At 45.4% G+C, this 23,774-nt stretch overlaps 1 long non-coding RNA gene across 1 annotated transcript; it reads right to left on the reverse strand.

Annotated features, from left to right (window-relative positions):
* Positions 1-5,555: 5,555 nt before the first annotated feature.
* On the reverse strand, positions 5,556-15,972 carry LOC122457503. The gene is made up of 2 exons (XR_006277062.1): positions 15,838-15,972; positions 5,556-5,614 (listed from the first exon to the last, which is right to left on the reverse strand). It is a non-coding gene; the product is annotated as an uncharacterized LOC122457503 (long non-coding RNA).
* Between the last annotated feature and the right edge of the window lie 7,802 nt (positions 15,973-23,774).

A 23,774-nucleotide genomic window follows, 5' to 3' on the forward strand; every position in this document is an offset into this window, starting at 1 on the left:
ATCCCTCTAACCAACCAGCTGGGCTGGCCCCTTTTCACACTGTCATTGTCTCTCTGCAGGTCTTCCTATCGCCCAACACAACAGTAAATGGCACCACACACCCAAATGGAGCTACCAGAGAGCTAACCTAAGCCACCCAAGTAGAAAGGGAGGACATCAGCCAATTTCCGCACTCCCCAAGTTCACACCACCTACTGGACTGAATCCATAATACTGTGTTGCACTCTGGAGGGGGTCTGTAGATTGTAAGCTCATTGGTAGATTTCACCCTCCCCTCGATGTGGGAAGGCTATTCAACAGCCTGTGTCAAACAAGTTGAGATTTTCCCCAGAAACTTCACTCAAAGGCACAGTGGTTTAGATAAATCAAAAAGGAAATTTAACTACAGAAATATATATTTGAAATTAATATAAGTGATACCAAAGAGGTCAAAGCAGGTTACATAGCAAATAAACAAAACTGCAAACTAAGCCTTAGATATTATATAGATTGACTATGAATCAGCAATTTCTCACCCTGGCTGGTGATACAAGAAGCACTCCGTGAAGCTCCATACACAAGTCAGAAATCCTTTTGGCCTGGGACCAGCACTTCTCCCAGTTCAGACTTTGTTCCTAGGATGTTTCCGGTTCTCTTGTGTGAGGAGTGAGACCACAAGATGCAGTCACACCCCACCTTGTATAGATTTAAAAGAGTATATGGCAGGAATTCTTAGTTCCAAAAAGAGTTCCCTGCTCACTTTGTGGAAAAATATAGGTACTCAAAATGGAGTTCAGTGTCTTGTGGTCTGGTCGCATACCCTTGCATGCACTCTTCGGTCATAGCAGGTATTATCCAAAGACTTTTGTTGCATTCTCAGGAAGACTTACCAAGTGGGAGATAAGCTTTCCTATGGCTAACTGTTCGCCTAATGGTGCATTACCCTGAATAGGGTCTTCACCACTTGTCTAGACTGGAATCATTTTGCTTAATGGGTGTCACTGATATGTAACTACATTTGAAATACAGACACATAGTCAAAATGCATCACATCATATAAAAATGACATGTGCACACAAACAGGATAATCATTTTCAGCAAATGGTAACTTTTCAGATGACACCTGACAAGACATATATTTTACAAAATGAGGAGAGATTAATAAGACTGGGGCTTTTCCGCTTGGAAAAGGGATGGCTAAGGAGAGATAATATTAAGGTTTATAAAATCACAACTGGTGTAGAGAAAGTATATAAGGAAGAAGTTTACTACTTCTCATAACACAAGAACTAGAGGTCACCAAATCAATTAATAGGCAGCAGGTTTAAAACAAATAAAAGGAAGTATTTTTTCACACAACACACTGTCAACCAGAGGATGTTGTGAAGGCCAAGTGTATAACAGGGTTCAAAAAAGAATCAGATAACTTCATGGTGGAGAGGTGCATCAATGGCTATTATCCAGGATGGGTTCTAGCCTCTGTTTGACAGAAGCGGGGAATCAGCGACAGAGGATGGATCACTTGATGATTCCCTGTTCTGTTCATTCCCTCTGGGACACCTGGCACTGTCTACTGTCGGAAGACAGGATACTGGGCAGGATCGACCTTTGGTCTGACCCAGTCTGGCAATTCTTATGTTCTTATGTTTTTAGGTTCATAATCATACAATTATGAAGAATATGGTGTTCAGTGTCACTTGGAGGGTCTGAGGAGGATCCTTTCTAGGTTTTTAAAAGATTCAAATGATAGCCGTAAACCACAATAGAAAACAAAAAAAGAAAAGGAGTACTTGTGGCACCTTAGAGACTAACAAATTTATTAGAGCATAAGCTTTCGTGAGCTACTGCTCACTTCATCGGATGCATTTGGTGGAAAAAACAGAGGAGAGCATTTTCCACCAAATGCATCCAATGAAGTGAGCTGTAGCTCACGAAAGCTTATGCTCTAATAAATTTGTTAGTCTCTAAGGTGCCACAAGTACTCCTTTTCTTTTTGCGAATACAGACTAACACGGCTGCTACTCTGAAAATAGAAAACATGATTCCAAATATACATACCAAATGATGGGGTCTAAATTAGCTCTTAACACTCAAGAAAGAGATCTGGGGGTCATTGTAGATTGTTCTCTGAAAACATCTGCTCAATGTATGACAGTAGTCAGAAACGCTAATAGAATGCTGGGAACCACCAGGAAAGTGATAGATAAGAAGACATAACATGCAATAATGCCACTATGTAAATCCCATACGGTGAATACTGAATGCAGTTTTGGTCTCCCCATCTCAAAAAAGATATATTTGAAATGGAAAAGGTACAGAGAAGAGCAACAAAAATGAATAGGGATGGAACAGCTGCCATCTGAAGAGAGATTAAAAAGACTGGAACATTTCAGCTTGGAAAAGAGAGGATGTGATAGAGGTCTTATAAATTGTGAATGGTATGGAGAAAGTGAATTCAGAAGTATTGTTTACTCCTTTACTTAATGCAAGAACCAGCAGTTAATAAGCAGCCGGTTTTAGCCAAAATGTTCAGGGACACAACCCCATGTTTCCTGTGTCCCTAGCCTCTGACTGCCAGATGAAGGGACTGGATGACAGGAGAGGGATCACTCGATAATGGCTCTGTTCTATTCTTTCCCTCTGAAGCACCTGGCAATGCTTCCTGTCAGAAAACAGGTATACTGGACTAAACGGACCATTGGTCTGATGCAATATAGCTGTTCTTATGTTCTCATCTGGGCTTCCTTTTTCTTCTCTGTGTGCTGGACCTCATAGCTGATGGAACCCACATGCCTCATTATCTCCAAGGGTCCCTCCCATTAAACCATTCATATGAACAGGAAACTTGGTAGTAACCATAACACCAGTCTGAACATTTGCAGCTAGACCCCCTATGTTACAGATCTTCTCTTGTACCTGTTATGCATTCAGCAAATTCTTCTAGTAAACTCCCATAATATCTTGAGGCCCTTTCTTAATTGAAGATTGTATTGGGGCTTTTGCTCTTTCATGATTTTCCAAGCAAGTCTAGAAATACTCGAGGTGCTTCCCAGACAGCGTTTCAAAGAGAGCACCTTACTGATAGCAAAAATGAGGTGGGGGAAGAGTTGGTCCCAACATTTGGAATTTTAGGCTACAATCTTGTTTAATGTCACTAGGAAAGTTCTGTGAAATCACTCTACCAATCCTTCAGTTCTAAATGCCATTACCCTCAATATGCTCGTTTGTTCATTTGGCTCATAGCCAGAGTGCAAGGACTATGACTAGAGGACAATAAACATGGCTGGGTGCCTTTCTCACAGAACTCTGCCTGGGGTCTTCCATGCTGAGTAACATCGAGGTCTGATGTATGATAGATAAGAAGACATAACATGCAATAATGCCACTATGTAAATCCCACACGGTGAATACTGAATGCAGTTTTGGCCTGGGGTCTTCCATGCTGAGTAACATCGAGGTCTGATGTATGATAGATAAGAAGACATAACATGCAATAATGCCACTATGTAAATCCCACACGGTGAATACTGAATGCAGTTTTGGCCTGGGGTCTTCCATGCTGAGTAACATTGAGGTCTGATGTATGATAGATAAGAAGACATAACATGCAATAATGCCACTATGCAAATCCCACACGGTGAATACGGAATGCAGTTTTGGTCTCCCCATTTCCTGGACAGTCCTGCCACTAACTGAGCTAGTCTATTGCAATGTGCATACATGTATTAGTGTACCTGTACCAATTGAGCCAGAATATTTATGACCGTGCTTTGTTGAAAATAAATCTGAGCCAATTCCTCCTCTACGAGCCAAGTCTAGATATATCGGGAAGATCGGTTGCAGCTGGCTGTATGGCCTATCTGGCCAGAGTCAGTACAGCACAAAGAAAGAACTATATATATCCCACACAGTGAATACTGAATGCAGTTCTGGTCTCCTCATCTCAAAAAAGATCTATTTGAAATGGAAAAGGTACAGAGAAGGGCAACAAAAATGATTAGGCATAAGGAACAGTTTCTGTCTGAGAAGAGATTTAAAAGACTGGGACTTTTCAGCTTGGAAAAAGAGAGGATGTGATAGAGATCTTATATATTGTGAATGGTGTGGAGAAAGTGTATTCAGAAGTCTTGTTTACTCCTTCACTTAATGCAAGAATCAGGGGTCACCCAAGGAAATTAATAAACAGCTGGTTTTAGCCAAAATGTTCAGGGACTCTGTCAGGGTTCCCCTCCCACTCTAAACTTTGGGATACAGATGTGGGGACCCGTATGAAAGGCCCTCTAAGCTTATATTCTACCAGCTTTGGTTAAAACTTCCCCAAGGCACAAATTCCTTTCCTCATCCTTGGATGGTATTTCTGCCACCATCAAGTGATTTAAGCAAAAATTCAGGGACGGGTCACTTGGAATCCCTGTTCCCCCAAAATATCCCCCAAGGCCCTTCACCCCCTTGCCTGGGGAAGCTTGAGAATAATATACCAACGAATTGCCTTAGCAATGTGACTACAGACCAGACCCTTTGTCTTCAGGATACTAAAATCAATCAGGTTCTTAAAAGAAGAACTTTATTATAAAGAAAATAGTAAAAGAATCACAATACCAAAATCAGGATGGAAGGTAACTTTACAGGGTAATAAAAGATAAAAGATAAACTAAAGCATTTCCTTGCCTACTTACAATTTCTGTGGTTTAGATGGATTATTGCAGGAATATTTACAGGAGATGTTGTAGCTGCTTGGTGTCTCTCTCCACCCGGAGACCTGGATCTCCCGCGGTGAGATTTTCAATCCCGTCTGGTTTCCTCTGAGCCAGAAACATGCTTTTCTCTTTATTGCCTTTTGGTTCTTCTAGTCTTCTCCAGAACCAGAGATGCAGGGGTACAGAGACAGCAGACCCCTCTCCTCCCCCCCACAAAAAGAATTGTTCTACTTGTTGTGAACCTCTAACCCTGTAGGTTTGAGATTTGAGCAACTCTCCTGTCAGTTCTTCCTTGGTCCAAATGAGCAAACCCATCCATAGAGGCCACAGGATTCCTCCAGTTGAAGTCACAGTTGTTGTAAATCAGATCATTGATTTAAGTCCCTACATGTGACTGTCATAAATATAAGTACAAGTAGCTGTCATAAATATAAAGGGAAGGGTAAACACCTTTAAAATCCCTCCTGGCCAGAGGAAAAATCCTTTCACCTGTAAAGGGTTAAGAAACTAGGATAACCTCCCTGGCACCTGACCACAATGACCAATGCGGAGACAAGATACTTTCCAAGCTGGAGGGAGGGAGAAACAAAGGATCTGTCTGTGTGATGCTTTTGCCGGGGACAGAAAAAAAATGGAGTCTTAGAACTTAGTAAGTAATCTAGCTAGATATGCGTTAGATTATGATTTCTTTAAATGGCTAAGAAATTAGACTGTGCTGAATAGAATGAATATTCTTGTCTTTGTGTCTTTCTTGTAACTTAAGGTTTTGCCTAGAGGGATTCTCTGTGTTTTGAATCTAATTATCCTGTAAGGAATTTACCATCCTGATTTTACAGAGGTGATTCTTTTTACCTTTTCTTCTATTAAAATTCTTCTTGTAAGAAATTGAATGCTTTTTTCTTTCTTCTTAAGATCCAAGGGTTTGGGTCTGTGGTCACCTAAGCAAATTGGTGAGGATTTTTATCAAGCCTTCCCCAGGCAGGGGGGTGCAAAGTTTTAGTGAGGATTTTTGGTGGAAAGATTTCCCAAACAACATTTTCCCAGTAAACCCAGTCAAACATTTGGTGGTGGCAGTGGAAGTCCAAGGGCAAAGGGTAAAATAGTTTGTACCTTGGGGAAGTTTTAACCTAAGCTGGTAAAAGTAAGCTTAGGAGGTTTTCATGCAGGCCTCCACATCTGTACCCTAGAGTTCAGAGTGGGTAAGGAACCTTGACATGGTGGCTGCGGTGGGAATGGTCACCCGCAGCCAGACTAAACCAGTGGTCACGCCTAGCGCTGTTCTGGAAGCTTCTACCAGGACCCAGTCAGAGGTGATGGACCCGGACCCCAGGCCAATGTCTGCAACAGCAGTAGTGGATCCAGTCCCAGAGACCCAGACAGAACCAGTTCCAGAACCGGCACCAGCGGAATAACCAGCACCAGATCCATTGCCAGCACTGAATCCAGTACTTGCAACTCCAACCCCAGAGGGCCCCACCAAACCTGAACCGGCAGCAGCCAATAACCCTACGGAAGAGGCTCAGCCGGAGCCTGAACCCCAACATATTGCACCAGCGGAGAGCGGTTCACAGTCAATGGAAACAGCCCCATCCCCTACATCACTTCCAGAGGGACCAAGTATAGGTCCACAATCCAATGAGGAACTGATGTCTCCAGCATCAAGGGAACAGTTCCAGGCTGAACAGGAAGTAGACAAAAGCCTTCAGAGAGCTTGGATGGTGGCGCAGAGCAACCCACCGCCTCTCAGCTCTTCTAATCGATCCAGGTTTGTTGTAGAAAGAGGACTCTTATACAAGGAAACTCTTTCTGGTGGACAGCAGAAGTCTGGCATCCTCAGGGACAATTGGTAGTTCCAACTAAGTACCGGGTCAAGCTCTTGAGCTTAGCCCATGATCATCCCAGTGGCTGTGCTGGGGTGAACAGGACAAAAGACCGGTTGGGGAGGTCATTCCACTGGGAGAGAATGGACAAGGATGTTTCTATCTATGTCTGGTCTTGTGAAGTATGCCAAAAAGTGGGAAAACCCTAAGACCAGGTCAAAGCCCTCTCCAGCCACTCCCCATGATTGAAGTTCCATTTCAGCGAGTTGCTGTGGATATTCTGGGTCCTTTTCCAAAAAAGACACCCAGAGGAAAGCAGTACATACTGACTTTCATGAATTTTGCCATCCGATGACCGGACGCATTAGCTCTAAGCAACTCCAGGGCTAAAAGTGTATGTCAGGCACTTCAGGACATTTTTGCCAGTGTAGATTGGCCCTCCGACATCCTCACAGATGCAGGAACTAATTTCCTGGCAGGAACTATGGAAAGCCTTTGGGAAGCTCATGGGGTAAATCACTTGCTTGCAACTCCTTACCACCATCAAACAAATGGCATGGTGGAGAAGTTTAATGGAACTTTGGGGGCCATGATACATAAATTCGTAAATGAGCACTCCAGGGATTGGGACCTAGTGTTGCAGCAGTTGCTCTTTGCCTACAGAACTATACCACATCCCAGTTTAGGGTTTTCACCATTTGAACTTGTATATGGCCGTGAGGTTAAGGGGACATTACAGTTGGTGAAGCAGAATGGAAGGGATTTATACCTTCTCCAGGAACTAACATTCTGGACTTTGTAACCAACCTACAAAACACCCTCTGAACCTCTCAAGCCCTTGCTAAAGAAAACCTACAAAATGCTCAAAAAGAGCAAAAAGCCTGGTATGATACACATGCCAGAGAGCGTTCCTTCAAAGTAGGAGACCAGGTTATGGTCTTAAAGGCGCTCCAGGCCCATAAAATGGAAGCGTCATGGGAAGGGCCATTCATGGTCCAGGAGCACCTGGGAACTGTTAATTAACTCATAGCATTCCCCACCTCCAACCGAAAGCCTAAGGTGTACCATATTCATTCTCTAAAGCCCTTTATTCCAGACAATTAAAAGTTTGTCAGTTTACAGCCCAGGGAGGAGATGATGCTGAGTGTCCTGAAGGTGTCTACTATGAAGGGAAAAGTGATGGTGGTGTGGAAGAGGTGAACCTCCCCATTACCGTTGGGTGTATGAAGCGACAGCAGATCCAGGAGCTGTGAACTAGCTATGTGCCAACGTTCTCAGCCACCGCAGGGCTGACTGAATGGGCATACCACTCCATTGGCACAGGTAATGCTCACCCAATTAAAGTCCAACCTTACAGGGTGTCTCCTCAAGCTAAAACTGCTATAGAGCGGGAGATCCAGAATATGTTACAGACGGGTGTAATCTGCCCATTCCATATTGCATGGGCATCTCCAGTTGTTCTAGCTCCCAAACCAAATGGGGAGATACGTTTTTGCGTAGACTACCATAAGCTAAATGCTGTAACTCGCCCAGACAACTATCCAATGCCACGCACAGATGAACTATTAGAGAAACTGGGACGGGCCCAGTTCATCTCTACCTTGGACTTAACCAAGGGGTTCTGGCAGGTACCACTAGATGAATCCGCCAAGGAAAGGTCAGCCTTCATCACACATGTCGGGCTGTATGAATTTAATGTGCTCCTTTTCGAGCTGCGGAATGCACCCGCCACCTTCCAAAGACTTGTAGATGGTTTCCTAGTGGGATTAGGGGAATATGCAGTCGCCTACCTTGACGATGTGGCCATATTTTCAGCTTCCTGGGCAGAACACCTGGAACATCTACAAAAAGTCTTTGAGCGCATAAGGGAGGCAGGAATAACTGTTAAGGCTAAGAAGTGTCAAATAGGCTGAAACAGAGTGACTTACCTTGGACACCAGGTGGGTCAAGGAACTATCAACCCCCTACAGGCCAAAGTGGATGCTATCCAAAAGTAGCCTGTCCCAAAGTCAAAGAAACAGTTTCAATCCTTCTTAGATGTGGCTGGTTATTACAGACAATTTGTACCGCAATACAGCCAAATCGCCGCCCCACTGACAGACCTAACCAAAAAGAAACAGCCAAATGCCGTTTAGTGGACCGAAGAGTGTCAGAAGGTCTTTAACCAACTTAAAGTGAAACTCATATCTGACCCTGTACTAAGGGCCCCAGACTTTGACAAACCATTTCTAGTAACCACAGATGCATCCGAGCGTGGTGTGGGAGCAGTTTTAATGCAGGAAGGACCGGATCAAGAATTCCACCCTGTGGTGTTTCTCAGCAAGAAGCTGTCTGAGAGGGAAAGCAACTGGTCAGTCAGTGAAAAAGAACGTTACGCCATTGTCTACCCTCTGGAAAAGCTACTCCCATATGTTTGGGGATGGCGTTTCCACCTGCAAACCGAACATGCTCCGCTACAGTGGCTTCATACTGCCACGGGAAATAACAAAAAACCTATTCGGTGGAGTTTAGCTCTCCAAGATTTTGGTTTCGACATCCAACACATCTCAGAAGCTTCTAACAAAGTGGCTGATGCACTCTCCCATGAAAGTTTCCCAGAATCAACTGGTTAAAATAGTCCTTGATATGTGGAAAATATTGTTAGTCTTTATATACTTGGTAGTATATTTAGAGGTGCATGTGTCTTAATAAGTCTGTTTTTTTCCCTAGAGCTCCAGGAAGAAATCCCAGCCTGTGTTTCACCCTAGCTGTGATTTGGGGGGCGGGGGCATGTCATAAATATAAAGGGAAGGGTAAACAACTTTAAAATCCCTCCTGGCCAGAGGAAAAATCCTTTCACCTGTAAAGGGTTAAGAAGCTAGGATAACCTCTCTGGCACCTGACCACAATGACCAATAAGGAGACAAGATACTTTCCAAGCTGGAGGGGGAGAGAAACAAAGGGTCTGTGTATGTGATGCGTTTGCCTGGGACAGAACAGGAATGGAGTCTTAGAACTTAGCAAGTAATCTAGCTAGATATGCAAAAAGAAAAGGAGTACTTGTGGCACCTTAGAGACTAACAAATTTATTTGAGCATAAGCTTTCGTAAGCTACAGCTCACTTCATCGGATGCATGTGGTGGAAAAAACAGAGGGGAGATTGATATACACACAGAGAGAACATGAAACAATGGGTTTATCATACACACTATAAGGAGAGTGATCACTTAAGATAAGCCATCACCAGCAGCGTGGGGAGGTGGGGGGAAGGAGGAAAACCTTTCATGGTGACAAGCAAGGTAGGCTATTTCCAGCAGTTAACAAGAATATCTGAGGAATAGTGGGGGGTGGGGTGGGGTCAGAGGGAGAAATAACATGGGGAAATAATTTTTGTGTAATGACTCATCCATTCCCAGTCTCTATTCAAGCCTAAGTTAATTGTATCCAGTTTGCAAATTAATTCCAATTCAGCAGTCTCTCGTTGGAGTCTGTTTTTGAAGCTTTTTTGTTGAAGGATAGCTATTCTCAGGTCTGTAATCGAGTGACCAGAGAGATTGAAGTGTTCTCCAACTGGTTTTTGAATGTTATAATTCTTGACGTCTGATTTGTGTCCATTCATTCTTTTACGTAGAGACTGTCCAGTTTGACCAATGTACATGGCAGAGGGGCATTGCTGGCACATGATGGCATATATCACATTGGTAGATGCGCAGGTGAACGAGCCTCTGATAGTGTGGCTGATGTGATTAGGCCCTATGATGGTATCCCCTGAATAGATATGTGGACAGAGTTGGCAACGGGCTTTGTTGCAAGGATAGGTTCCTGGGTTAGTGGTTCTGTTGTGTGGTGTGTGGTTGCTGGTGAGTATTTGCTTCAGATTGGGGGGCTGTCTGTAAGCAAGGACTGGCCTGTCTCCCAAGATCTGTGAGAGTGATGGGTCGTCCTTCAGGATAGGTTGTAGATCCTTGATGATGCGTTGGAGAGGTTTTAGTTGTGGGCTGAAGGTGATGGCTAGTGGCGTTCTGTTATTTTCTTTGTTGGGCCTGTCCTGTAGTAGGTGACTTCTGGGTACTCTTCTGGCTCTGTCAATCTGTTTCTTCACTTCAGCAAGAGGGTATTGTAGTTGTAGGAATGCATGATAGAGATCTTGTAGGTGTTTGTCTCTGTCTGAGGGGTTGGAGCAAATGCTGTTATATCGTAGAGCTTGGCTGTAGACAATGGATCGAGTGGTATGATCTGGATGAAAGCTAGAGGCATGTAGGTAGGAATAGCGGTCAGTAGGTTTCCAATATAGGGTGGTGTTTATGTGACCATCGCTTATTTGCACCGTATTGTCCAGGAAGTGGATCTCCTGGAGCGGCAGCGAACCAGCGGAGCAGCGGGGACAGCAGAGCAGCTCACAGCAGGAGTTTGCCTGGGACTGGTAAGTATCCGAGTGTGTGTGTTTGCTTGCTGAGGAAGTATCCGAGCGTGTGTTTGCAGGGAGGGCAGGGAGAGAGCCTGAGTGAGTGTCTGATTGGCTGCTAGCCTGCAGGGGGCGGGCATTAGGGTGTCTGTGTGTTTGCGTCAGGGAAGCCTGGCTGTTTAAAAATAGCCAGAGCCTCGCGAACCAGCGGAGCAGCGGGGACAGCAGAGCAGCTCACAGCAGGAGTTTGCCTGGGAGTTCGCCTGGAGTGAGCCCAGTGAGGCTTACATCTTGCCAACGTCTCTGAGGAAGCTCATAGTAGGTAGGTGATATGGAAGGGGGGGGTTCAGCTGTTGTGACCTGCACTGGATGTGCCATGTTTGTCTTTCTTCCACAGGACAGAAGCGACTTTGTCTGTACAAAGTGCAAGCTGGTCTCCATATTGGAAGAGAAGATTGAAGGTCTGGAGCAACAGGTAACGACCCTGCGTTGTATACAAGAGACTGAGGATTTTCTGGACCAAACTCAGGATAGGCTTCTAGGGGCACAAAGCTCTAAAGATATAGAGCAGGTTGCACAGAGGAGCCAAGAGGCCAGTGAAGAAGCTTGGCAACATGTGACCTCCAGAAGAGGTAAGCGGAATGTCCGGGTTCCAGTAACACAGACACAGGTAACTAACCGCTTTCATGTTCTCTCCACAGGTACCATTGCGGAGAGTGGACCAGATGATATGTCTGGGGGGAGAAAGCGGAAGGAGACTCCGCTGGTTGGGAGGCATGAGATGCGATGTCCTGAGGTTGGGGGTTCCACGACCACCACTCCCAAGAGGAGAAGGCGGGTGGTGGTGGTCGGGGACTCTCTCCTCCGGGGGACTGAGTCATCTATCTGCCGCCCTGACCGGGAAAACCGAGAAGTCTGCTGCTTGCCAGGGGCTAAGATTCGTGATGTGACGGAGAGACTGCCGAGACTCATCAAGCCCTCGGATCGCTACCCCTTCCTGCTTCTCCACGTGGGCACCAATGATACTGCCAAGAATGACCTTGAGCGGATCACTGCGGACTACGTGGCTCTGGGAAGAAGGATAAAGGAGTTGGAGGCGCAAGTGGTGTTCTCGTCCATCCTCCCCGTGGAAGGAAAAGGCCTGGGTAGGGACCGTCGAATCGTGGAGGTCAACGAATGGCTACGCAGGTGGTGTCGGAGAGAAGGCTTTGGATTCTTTGACCATGGGATGGTGTTCCATGAAGGAGGAGTGCTGGGCAGAGACGGGCTCCATCTTACGAAGAGAGGGAAGAACATCTTTGCCAGCAGGCTGGCTAACCTAGTGAGGAGGGCTTTAAACTAGGTTCACCGGGGGAAGGAGACCAAAACCCTGAGGTAAGTGGGAAAGCGGGATACCGGGAGGAAGCACAGGCAGGAATGTCTGTGAGGGGAGGGCTCCTGCCTCATACTGGGAATGAGGGGCGATCAACAGGTTATCTCAAGTGCTTATATACAAATGCACAAAGCCTTGGAAACAAGCAGGGAGAACTGGAGGTCCTGGTGATGTCAAGGAATTATGACGTGATTGGAATAACAGAGACTTGGTGGGATAACTCACATGACTGGAGTACAGTCATGGATGGTTATAAACTGTTCAGGAAGGACAGGCAGGGCAGAAAAGGTGGGGGAGTAGCACTGTATGTAAGGGAGCAGTATGACTGCTCAGAGCTCCGGTACGAAACTGTGGAAAAACCTGAGTGTCTCTGGATTAAGTTTAGAAGTGTGTGCAACAAGAGTGATGTCATGGTGGGAGTCTGCTATAGACCACCGGACCAGGGGGATGAGGTGGATGAGGCTTTCTTCCGGCAACTCACGGAAGCTACTAGATCGCATGCCCTGATTCTCATGGGTGACTTTAATTTTCCTGGTATCTGCTGGGAGAGCAATACAGCGGTGCATAGACAATCCAGGAAGTTTTTGGAAAGCGTAGGGGACAATTTCCTGGTGCAAGTGCTAGGGGAGCCAACTAGGGGGAGCGCTTTTCTTGACCTGCTGCTCACAAACCGGGTAGAATTAGTGGGGGAAGCAAAAGTGGATGGGAATCTGGGAGGCAGTGACCATGAGTTGGTTGAGTTCAGGATCCTGACGCAGGGAAGAAAGGTAAGCAGCAGGATACGGACCCTGGACTTCAGGAAAGCAGACTTTGACTCCCTCAGGGAACAGATGGCCAGGATCCCCTGGGGGACTAACATGAAAGGGAAGGGAGTCCAGGAGAGCTGGCTGTATTTCAAGGAATCCCTGTTGAGGTTACAGGGACAAACCATCCCGATGAGTCGAAAGAATAGTAAATATGGCAGGCGACCAGCTTGGCTTAATGGTGAAATCCTAGTGGATCTTAAACATAAAAAAGAAGCTTACAAGAAGTGGAAGGTTGGACATATGACCAGGGAAGAGTATAAAAATATTGCTCGGGCATGTAGGAAAGATATCAGGAGGGCCAAATCGCACCTGGAGCTGCAGCTAGCAAGAGATGTCAAGAGTAACAAGAAGGGTTTCTTCAGGTATGTTGGCAACAAGAAGAAAGCCAAGGAAAGTGTGGGCCCCTTACTGAATGAGGGAGGCAAGCTAGTGACAGAGGATGTGGAAAAAGCTAATGTACTCAATGCTTTTTTTGCCTCTGTTTTCACTAACAAGGTCAGCTCCCAGACTGCTGTGCTGGGCAACACAAAATGGGGAAGAGATGGCCAGCCCTCTGTAGAGATAGAGGTGGTTAGGGACTATTTAGAAAAGCTGGACGTGCACAAGTCCATGGGGCCGGACGAATTGCATCCGAGAGTGCTGAAGGAATTGGCGGCTGTGATTGCAGAGCCCTTGGCCATTATCTTTGAAATCTCGTGGCGAACGGGGGAAGTCCCGGATGACTGGAAAAAGGCTAATGTAGTGCCCATCTTTAAAAAAGGGAAGAAGGAGGATCCTGGGAACTACAGGCCGGTCAGCCTCACCTCAGTCCCTGGAAAAATCATGGAGCAGGTCCTCAAAGAATCAATCCTGAAGCACTTAGAGGAGAGGAAAGTGATCAGGAACAGTCAGCATGGATTCACCAAGGGAAGGTCATGCCTGACTAATCTAATCGCCTTTTATGATGAGATTACTGGTTCTGTGGATGAAGGGAAAGCAGTGGATGTATTGTTTCTTGACTTTAGCAAAGCTTTTGACACGGTCTCCCACAGCATTCTTGTCAGCAAGTTAAGGAAGTATGGGCTGGATGAATGCACTATAAGGTGGGTAGAAAGCTGGCTAGATTGTCGGGCTCAACTAGTAGGGATCAATGGCTCCATGTCTAGTTGGCAGCCGGTGTCAAGTGGAGTGCCCCAGGGGTCGGTCCTGGGGCCCGTTTTGTTCAATATCTTCATAAATGATCTGGAGGATGGTGTGGATTGCACTCTCAGCAAATTTGCGGATGATACTAAACTGGGAGGAGTGGTAGATACGCTGGAGGGGAGGGATAGGATACAGAAGGACCTAGACAAATTGGAAGATTGGGCCAAAAGAAATCTAATGAGGTTCAATAAGGATAAGTGCAGGGTCCTGCACTTAGGATGGAAGAATCCAATGCACCGCTACAGACTAGGGACCGAATGGCTCGGCAGCAGTTCTGCGGAAAAGGACCTAGGGGTGACAGTGGACGAGAAGCTGGATATGAGTCAGCAGTGTGCCCTTGTTGCCAAGAAGGCCAATGGCATTTTGGGATGTATAAGTAGGGGCATAGCGAGCAGATCGAGGGACGTGATCGTTCCCCTCTATTCGACACTGGTGAGGCCTCATCTGGAGTACTGTGTCCAGTTTTGGGCCCCACACTACAAGAAGGATGTGGATAAATTGGAAAGAGTACAGCGAAGGGCAACAAAAATGATTAGGGGTCTAGAGCACATGACTTATGAGGAGAGGCTGAGGGAGCTGGGATTGTTTAGTCTGCAGAAGAGAAGAATGAGGGGGGATTTGATAGCTGCTTTCAACTACCTGAAAGGGGGTTTCAAAGAGGATGGCTCTAGACTGTTCTCAATGGTAGCAGATGACAGAATGAGGAGTAATGGTCTCAAGTTGCAATGGGGGAGGTTTAGATTGGATATTAGGAAAAACTTTTTCACTAAGAGGGTGGTGAAACACTGGAATGCGTTACCTAGGGAGGTGGTAGAATCTCCTTCCTTAGAGGTTTTTAAGGTCAGGCTTGACAAAGCCCTGGCTAGGATGATTTAACTGGGACTTGGTCCTGCTTTGAGCAGGGGGTTGGACTAGATGACCTTCTGGGGTCCCTTCCAACCCTGATATTCTATGAATCTATGATTCTATGATTCTTGTGTGGACTGGTCCAGGCTGAGGTTGATGATGGGATGGAAATTGTTGAAATCATGGTGGAATTCCTCAAGAGCTTCTTTTCCATGTGTCCAGATGATGAAGATGTCATCAATGTAGCGCAAGTAGAGTAGGGGCATTAGGAGACGAGAGCTGAACCCATTGTTTCATGTTCTCTGTGTGTGTATATCAATCTCCCCTCTGTTTTTTCCACCAAATGCATCCGATGAAGTGAGCTGTAGCTCACGAAAGCTTATGCTCAAATAAATTTGTTAGTCTCTATGGTGCCACAAGTACTCCTTTTCTTTTTGCGAATACAGACTAACACGGCTGCTACTCTGAAACCTAGCTAGATATGCATTAGATTGTGATTTCTTTAAATGGCTAAGAAATTAGACTGTGCTGAATAGAATGAATATTCTTGTCTTTGTGTCTTTCTTGTAACTTAAGGTTTTGCCTAGAGGGATTCTCTATGTTTTGAATCTAATTACCCTGTAAGGTATTTACCATCCTGATTTTACAGAGGTGATTCTTTTTACCTTTTCTTCTATTAAAATTCTTCTTGTAAGAAATTGAATGTTTTTTTCATTGTTCTTAAGATCCAAGGGTTTGGGTCTGTGGTCACCTATGCAAATTGGTGAGGATTTTTATCAAGCCTTCCCCAGGCAGGGGGGTGCAAGGTTTTAGTGAGGATTTTTGCTGGAAAGATTTCCCAAACAGCGTTTTCCCAGTAAACCCAGTCATATGTTTGGTTATGACAGTGGAAGTCCAAGGCCAAAGGATAAAATAGTTTGAACCTTGGGGAAGTTTTAACTTATCTGGTAAAAGTAAGCTTAGGAGGTTTTCTTGCAGGTTTTCTCTGTACCCTAAAGTTCAGAGTGGGGAAGGAACCCTGACAGTAGCGTCATCTCAATGGGCCAAAATTTCACCTTTCACCTGTTTATCTTTCGGCTCTGAGCTGCGGAAATTAAAGACACTGGTCCTGCTACAGAGAGCGCTATTCTGTTAGGGTGCTGAAGGAGTCTGAAGGAAATCCCCAGTTTATGTACCATTCTGAGACTCGATATGAAATATGTAGATTCCAAAACACGTGGACCCTGATTTTGCTTTAGGGAGGTGTTCTGGGCCAGGGTGCTCGAAACCCCACAAGTCCGGCAGGAGTAATCTGAGAAAAACGAGGCTTACACACAGCTGTGAGTTATTGGCTTTATTGAAGGTTAGTGACTCACCCGCAACAGGGACTCCAAGCGTTGCAGTCATGGGGCAGGGACCTTCGGAGCTTTGCCTGGGACTGAGTCCAACGGAGGGGCAGACAGTCAGCATTAATAAGCACTACACAAAAATAGCTCATGAATATAAAGTTAGGTGCTTCTTAAAGTGGGGCTTTCTACTACCTGGCGAAGGGCCATGCAAAGCAACTGTGTCCTTCAAGAACTATCTATATCCTGCAATAACACAGCAGCTGTGTTCTTCAAGAACTATCTCCTACAATAACAAAGCAGCTATCTATGTCCCACAGTAACCTCTCAGATCGAGAAAGCGAAAGTTCCCTAGCTAGGCTGTAACAAAGTCTTCCGCAGTCCCTTACATGAGGCCAGTGTCAATTTGGAGTGACCCACTGAAGGCAGAATGTGAGAGTAGAATCTGGCCAATGTGTGACCCATTCTTGTGGTTAACCCTCTGGTAACACAGATACCCACTGCAGAGGCTTTGGCTGCACTTCCTAATAGGGTAGGGTTGCTGAATTGGAAAATTTGAGCAAATCTGAGAAAAAACTACAGCACCCTCAAAAAGAAAGCTACTCAAACAGATATAAAGACACAGTAACAAGGAACTGATCTTAAAAACAAATATTTTTCTAAAGTATTTCCAAAACATTTGTAGTTCCAATTTTACCATGTAAATCCCTTGGTGTTACTGACAATACTAAGCAGTTCAAGTCTCTGTCCTGCTGAATTCCTGACAGATTGTTCTTGACTTGAACCCTGAAACGCTTCCTGAGCCCTTACCGCTAACTCTAATGCATAAAGAGGCAACTCACCGAAATCCTGCTCAGCAGAGAGAGGAAATAAACTTACAGCAATAGGAAGGCAGAGCCCTGAGAATCAGTGTATGAATCTCACATGTCTGACACTCAGCGTGCTCGGCATTTATCATTTCCCTGAACCGTCCCTGCAGATGCTTATATTGGCCAGGACTCCCAAACAATTCCCTCAGCTCCATGAGCAGGGAGAAGGGTAAAAAAATAGACCCCGGAGAATTTCAGCCTGAGAGCTTCCCCTGGGAGTGAAGAAAGAATTTGCGGATAACAGGAGCTCAGATGGTCAGGGCAAACTGAGTCTTGCAGACATTTCAGCCTATCAGTTTCTGTGGCTTTTTAATGTCCTGCCATCTGCACTCTGTGTGGGAATGCTGCCACAAGATAGGGGACCAAAGCCTGTTTTCAATTGATCATAGCAGTGTAACACTTTATAACACCCAGGCAGTTGTAATATCCAGTCCCTTACCCCTGAAATTCAGTGCCACCCTGTAGAGGCCAAATGACAGGATCTTGAATTGATGCAAGCTGAAGGGCATGGAAAAGGCTTTCTTCTCTCAGGATTCTGAGATCAAAGGTGCTGCCAAGTATCCCTTTGTGAGGTCTAAAGAGGAGATATATCTATCAGCTCTGTAATGTTCTAATAGCTCATCTGCTCTCTGCATCAATAAGCATGAAAGTTCAATACTGTGTTGATGTTTCCAAAATCCATGTAGATATGTTTTTTTTTCTATCCAGCAGCAATACTGGTAACTTTGGGATTTCTCCACTCACTCTAGAGACTAACAAAATATATTTGATACAGACTAACACGGCTGCTACTCTGAATCCACTCACTCTGTGATTCCTTCACCACTCCTCGGGACAAAATGACCTGGAGTTCATATCAGAAGGTATCCCACATTTTATGGAAGATACAGCCACAGAGTTTGCCTGATATTTTGCCCTGAGGCCATTTGAGTGTGGTGATATTTTAGTTAGGTGTGCCCTGTTGGGGCGAGAACACAGTGGTCAAGGAATGAAATTACTGCTATATCTGGATCTTTTTTTTTGCTCTGCAGTCCCTCCCCCATGCTCCTGTCACAGGTGCCTGGGGGCCTAATTTGGGCTCCGAATGGTATGAGTTTGACGGGTTGTCACCCCCGGGGTGCAGTGGGAGCCATGGGAATTGCTGCACCCCTCTTATACATAGCAGGGCAGGCCCTTGTCCACACTGCTTTGCTATTGATTCAGCCTCTTCATTCTCTGTTATCTCCCAAAATGACAGCAGATAGTGCCACACACCGAAACTGTGGCTTTACCTAAGCCACCTAAGTACAAATAGCAGACATCAGGCAACAGAGGGCTTTTACTTCACACTCTCACCTGATTCTTTGCACACAGACAGAAAGAAGAAGACCAGAAGTCCCAAGTGGAGGCAATGTGATGCTTATTCACTTTAGTTTCCAGCAAACATATGTACCATAAATCTAACACCGCAGAACCTTGCTCCCCAGTGTTCCTTCTCAGCTTTGATGCCACAGAACCTAGTGTCCCTGTGTCCCAATCTCCCACTTCCTTGGTAGGCATAATTATCTTATCTGTTTCATTATATGAACAAATCCATCTGGCCACGCAGAAACAACACACAGAATGTTTTTGGACTTTTGTCACATGCCTTGGCATAAGATATAAGAATATACAGATATAAGAGTATCAAAAATCAAACGGTTAAACAAGCCCCAAAATTCAGTCTCAGGCAATGATACAGGCCTGAATCTTACATAGTCACTAGCACGTCTAACACTCCACCTGATTTTTGTTTCTCTTTTCTTCTGGGACCCTCCTACCCAGGTGTCCTGGGAAAGGCACAGGGCACATGGTGGCACATTTCCTGAAAGCGCCAGGTATCGAGGTGGAATGTGTCCATGCTCCATTTGCCCGACTGCCCTCTGTGCAGTATGCTGTTCTGCACCGTCCCTCCTACGGGCATACTGCAAGGATTCCAATTTGAGTTCCAGACTTCCCATAGCAATGGGCCTGAGAAGGTTGGGTCCCGGTAATCTGCTACACTGTGGTGGAGGGCCTACATCGCTTTATGTGTTACAATTAGCAGTTGTGCTTTATGGATCTGTCCCCTCCTTAACCACCGCAGTACACATTGCAGAATTAGTATACGCAATAATAAGCCAATAGCCATAATAATCCACAGTAACACTTTGAGCCCTGGCCATTGTAATGTTGTCCATCATCTGGGCCACCACCAAAAGCACTGCTTCTCCTCTTTGGACAGGGTTAAGATTCTTTTAACACCATTCTGGAGAATATATTCTCGCCCATGCATCCTTCATGACATTTATTAACATTGCTAGTTGAGTATTTTATAGCCTCCTCCTAGGCATCATCTGGGCCATCACCAGGAACACTGCTTCTCCTCCTTGAACAGGGTTAAGATTCTTTTAACATCATTCTGGAGAATATATTGTAAATGTATCCAATTGTTGCCTGTTCTTGCAGGTTTTGCATACTTTTGTTCGTGGCAGTGTGTAGCTCTGTATAATTTGGCCAGATGATGAAATGATATATCTTTTATGCTACATATGTCATGTAACATATCTCTGAAAAGGTTATGATCTACTGAATCTATTCATCCTATTTATATGCATATATCATTGTTGTATTTGAAGTTTTGAATATTGGCTGTGTACTTGTTTGATTTTAAGTAGCCTTAGTAAGGCATTTGGCCAGCTTCTTTAGAAAGGAATTTTCAAGTTAAGTGCCCAATGAAGAAACACTTAATGGACAATGGATCTTGGAAGGCTCCAATCCACATAAAAAAGTCTACCTAAGGACATTCAAGGTAGCATTTGAACAATGGCTGCTACCTATAAGCTCTGATTCATACATGGATATGTGACTTGAGCATGTGACTCCAAAACTCCATCTTGGAGCTGGGATTCTACACAGGGGGAGGGAGGGGTGTTCACCCGCAAGAGAAAATCTATTTATACCCCTGGGAGACCCGTACACTTTTCTTCAGCTGTCTCAAGAAATAGCCTCTCCACCCCGAAAGGAAACCTGAAAGAAACTGGAACAAAGGACAGTAACCACAGGAGTGTGAGTGATTGCTGGACCCAGACTACAAGGAGGATAGTCTGTAAAAGAAGCTTACTGGAACATCTCTGAGGGTGAGGTTTCATCTCTAATCACTTTCTTACTGTATCAGGCATAGACTTGTGTGTTTTATTTTATTTTGTTTGGTAATTTATTATATTCATAGAATCATAGAATCATAGAATCATAGAATATCAGGGTTGGAAGGGACCCCAGAAGGTCATCTAGTCCAACCCCCTGCTCAAAGCAGGACCAAGTCCCAGTTAAATCATCCCAGCCAGGGCTTTGTCAAGCCTGACCTTAAAAACCTCTAAGGAAGGAGATTCTACCACCTCCCTAGGTAACGCATTCCAGTGTTTCACCACCCTCTTAGTGAAAAAGTTTTTCCTAATATCCAATCTAAACCTCACCCATTGCAACTTGAGACCATTACTCCTCGTTCTGTCATCTGCTACCATTGAGAACAGTCTAGAGCCATCCTCTTTGAAACCCCCTTTCAGGTAGTTGAAAGCAGCTATCAAATCCCCCCTCATTCTTCTCTTCTGCAGACTAAACAATCCCAGCTCCCTCAGCCTCTCCTCATAAGTCATGTGCTCTAGACCCCTAATCATTTTTGTTGCCCTTCGTTGTACTCTTTCCAATTTATCCACATCCTTCCTGTAGTGTGGGGCCCAAAACTGGACACAGTACTCCAGATGAGGCCTCACCAGTGTCGAATAGAGGGGAACGATCACGTCCCTCGATCTGCTCGCTATGCCCCTACTTATACATCCCAAAATGCCATTGGCCTTCTTGGCAACAAGGGCACACTGCTGACTCATATCCAGCTTCTCGTCCACTGTCACCCCTAGGTCCTTTTCCGCAGAACTGCTGCTGAGCCATTCGGTCCCTAGTCTGTAGCGGTGCATTGGATTCTTCCATCCTAAGTGCAGGACCCTGCACTTATCCTTATTGAACCTCATTAGATTTCTTTTGGCCCAATCTTCCAATTTGTCTAGGTCCTTCTGTATCCTATCCCTCCCCTCCAGCGTATCTACCACTCCTCCCAGTTTAGTATCATCCGCAAATTTGCTGAGAGTGCAATCCACACCATCCTCCAGATCATTTATGAAGATATTGAACAAAACGGGCCCCAGGACCGACCCCTGGGGCACTCCACTTGACACCGGCTGCCAACTAGACATGGAGCCATTGATCACTACCCGTTGAGCCCGACAATCTAGCCAGCTTTCTACCCACCTTATAGTGCATTCATCCAGCCCATACTTCCTTAACTTGCTGACAAGAATGCTGTGGGAGACCGTGTCAAAAGCTTTGCTAAAGTCAAGAAACAATACATCCACTGCTTTCCCTTCATCCACAGAACCAGTAATCTCATCATAAAAGGCGATTAGATTAGTCAGGCATGACCTTCCCTTGGTGAATCCATGCTGACTGTTCCTGATCACTTTCCTCTCCTCTAAGTGCTTCAGGATTGATTCTTTGAGGACCTGCTCCATGATTTTTCCAGGGACTGAGGTGAGGCTGACCGGCCTGTAGTTCCCAGGATCCTCCTTCTTCCCTTTTTTAAAGATGGGCACTACATTAGCCTTTTTCCAGTCATCCGGGACTTCCCCCGTTCGCCACGAGTTTTCAAAGATAATGGCCAAGGGCTCTGCAATCACAGCCGCCAATTCCTTCAGCACTCTCGGATGCAATTCGTCCGGCCCCATGGACTTGTGCACGTCCAGCTTTTCTAAATAGTCCCTAACCACCTCTATCTCTACAGAGGGCTGGCCATCTCTTCCCCATTTTGTGATGCCCAGCACAGCAGTCTGGGAGCTGACCTTGTTAGTGAAAACAGAGGCAAAAAAAGCATTGAGTACATTAGCTTTTTCCACATCCTCTGTCACTAGCTTGCCTCCCTCATTCAGTAAGGGGCCCACACTTTCCTTGGCTTTCTTCTTGTTGCCAACATACCTGAAGAAACCCTTCTTGTTACTCTTGACATCTCTTGCTAGCTGCAGCTCCAGGTGCGATTTGGCCCTCCTGATATCTTTCCTACATGCCCGAGCAATATTTTTATACTCTTCCCTGGTCATATGTCCAACCTTCCACTTCTTGTAAGCTTCTTTTTTATGTTTAAGATCCACTAGGATTTCACCATTAAGCCAAGCTGGTCGCCTGCCATATTTACTATTCTTTCGACTCATCGGGATGGTTTGTCCCTGTAACCTCAACAGGGATTCCTTGAAATACAGCCAGCTCTCCTGGACTCCCTTCCCTTTCATGTTAGTCCCCCAGGGGATCCTGGCCATCTGTTCCCTGAGGGAGTCAAAGTCTGCTTTCCTGAAGTCCAGGGTCCGTATCCTACTGCTTACCTTTCTTCCCTGCGTCAGGATCCTGAACTCAACCAACTCATGGTCACTGCCTCCCAGATTCCCATCCACTTTTGCTTCCCCCACTAATTCTACCCGGTTTGTGAGCAGCAGGTCAAGAAAAGCGCTCCCCCTAGTTGGCTCCCCTAGCACTTGCACCAGGAAATTGTCCCCTACGCTTTCCAAAAACTTCCTGGATTGTCTATGCACTGCTGTATTGCTCTCCCAGCAGATATCAGGAAAATTAAAGTCACCCATGAGAATCAGGGCATGCGATCTAGTAGCTTCCGTGAGTTGCCGGAAGAAAGCCTCATCCACCTCATCCCCCTGGTCCGGTGGTCTATAGCAGACTCCCACCATGACATCACTCTTGTTGCACACACTTCTAAACTTAATCCAGAGACACTCAGGTTTTTCCACAGTTTCGTACCGGAGCTCTGAGCAGTCATACTGCTCCCTTACATACAGTGCTACTCCCCCACCTTTTCTGCCCTGCCTGTCCTTCCTGAACAGTTTATAACCATCCATGACTGTACTCCAGTCATGTGAGTTATCCCACCAAGTCTCTGTTATTCCAATCACGTCATAACCTGTCACGTCATATTCTGTCTGTTACTACTTGGAACCACTTAAATCCTACTTTTGTATTTAATAAAATCACTTTTTATTGATTAATTAACCCAGAATATGTATTAATACCGGCTGGGCGGGGGAGCAAATAGCTGTGCATATCTCTCTATCAATGTTACAGAGGGCGAACAATTTATGAGCTTACCCTGTATAAGCTTTATACTGGGTAAAAAGATTTATTTAGGGTTTGGACCCCAATGGGAGCTTGGCATCAGAGTGTTGGAGACAGGAGCTCTTCTTAAGCTGTTTTCAGTTAAGCATACAGCTTTTGGGAGACATGATTCAGACCTGTTTGCAACAGGCTAGCATGTCTGGCTCAAAGAAGGCAGGGTTCTGGAGTCCCAAACTGCCAGGGAAAACAGGCTCAGGGGTAGTCTCAACACATCAGGTGGCAATTTCCAAAGGGGTTTCTGATGGTTGACAATGAAAGAGGTCAGGTGATGG

Source organism: Dermochelys coriacea, chromosome 1 (genome assembly GCF_009764565.3).
Source record: "Dermochelys coriacea isolate rDerCor1 chromosome 1, rDerCor1.pri.v4, whole genome shotgun sequence".
Taxonomy (NCBI): domain Eukaryota; kingdom Metazoa; phylum Chordata; order Testudines; family Dermochelyidae; genus Dermochelys; species Dermochelys coriacea.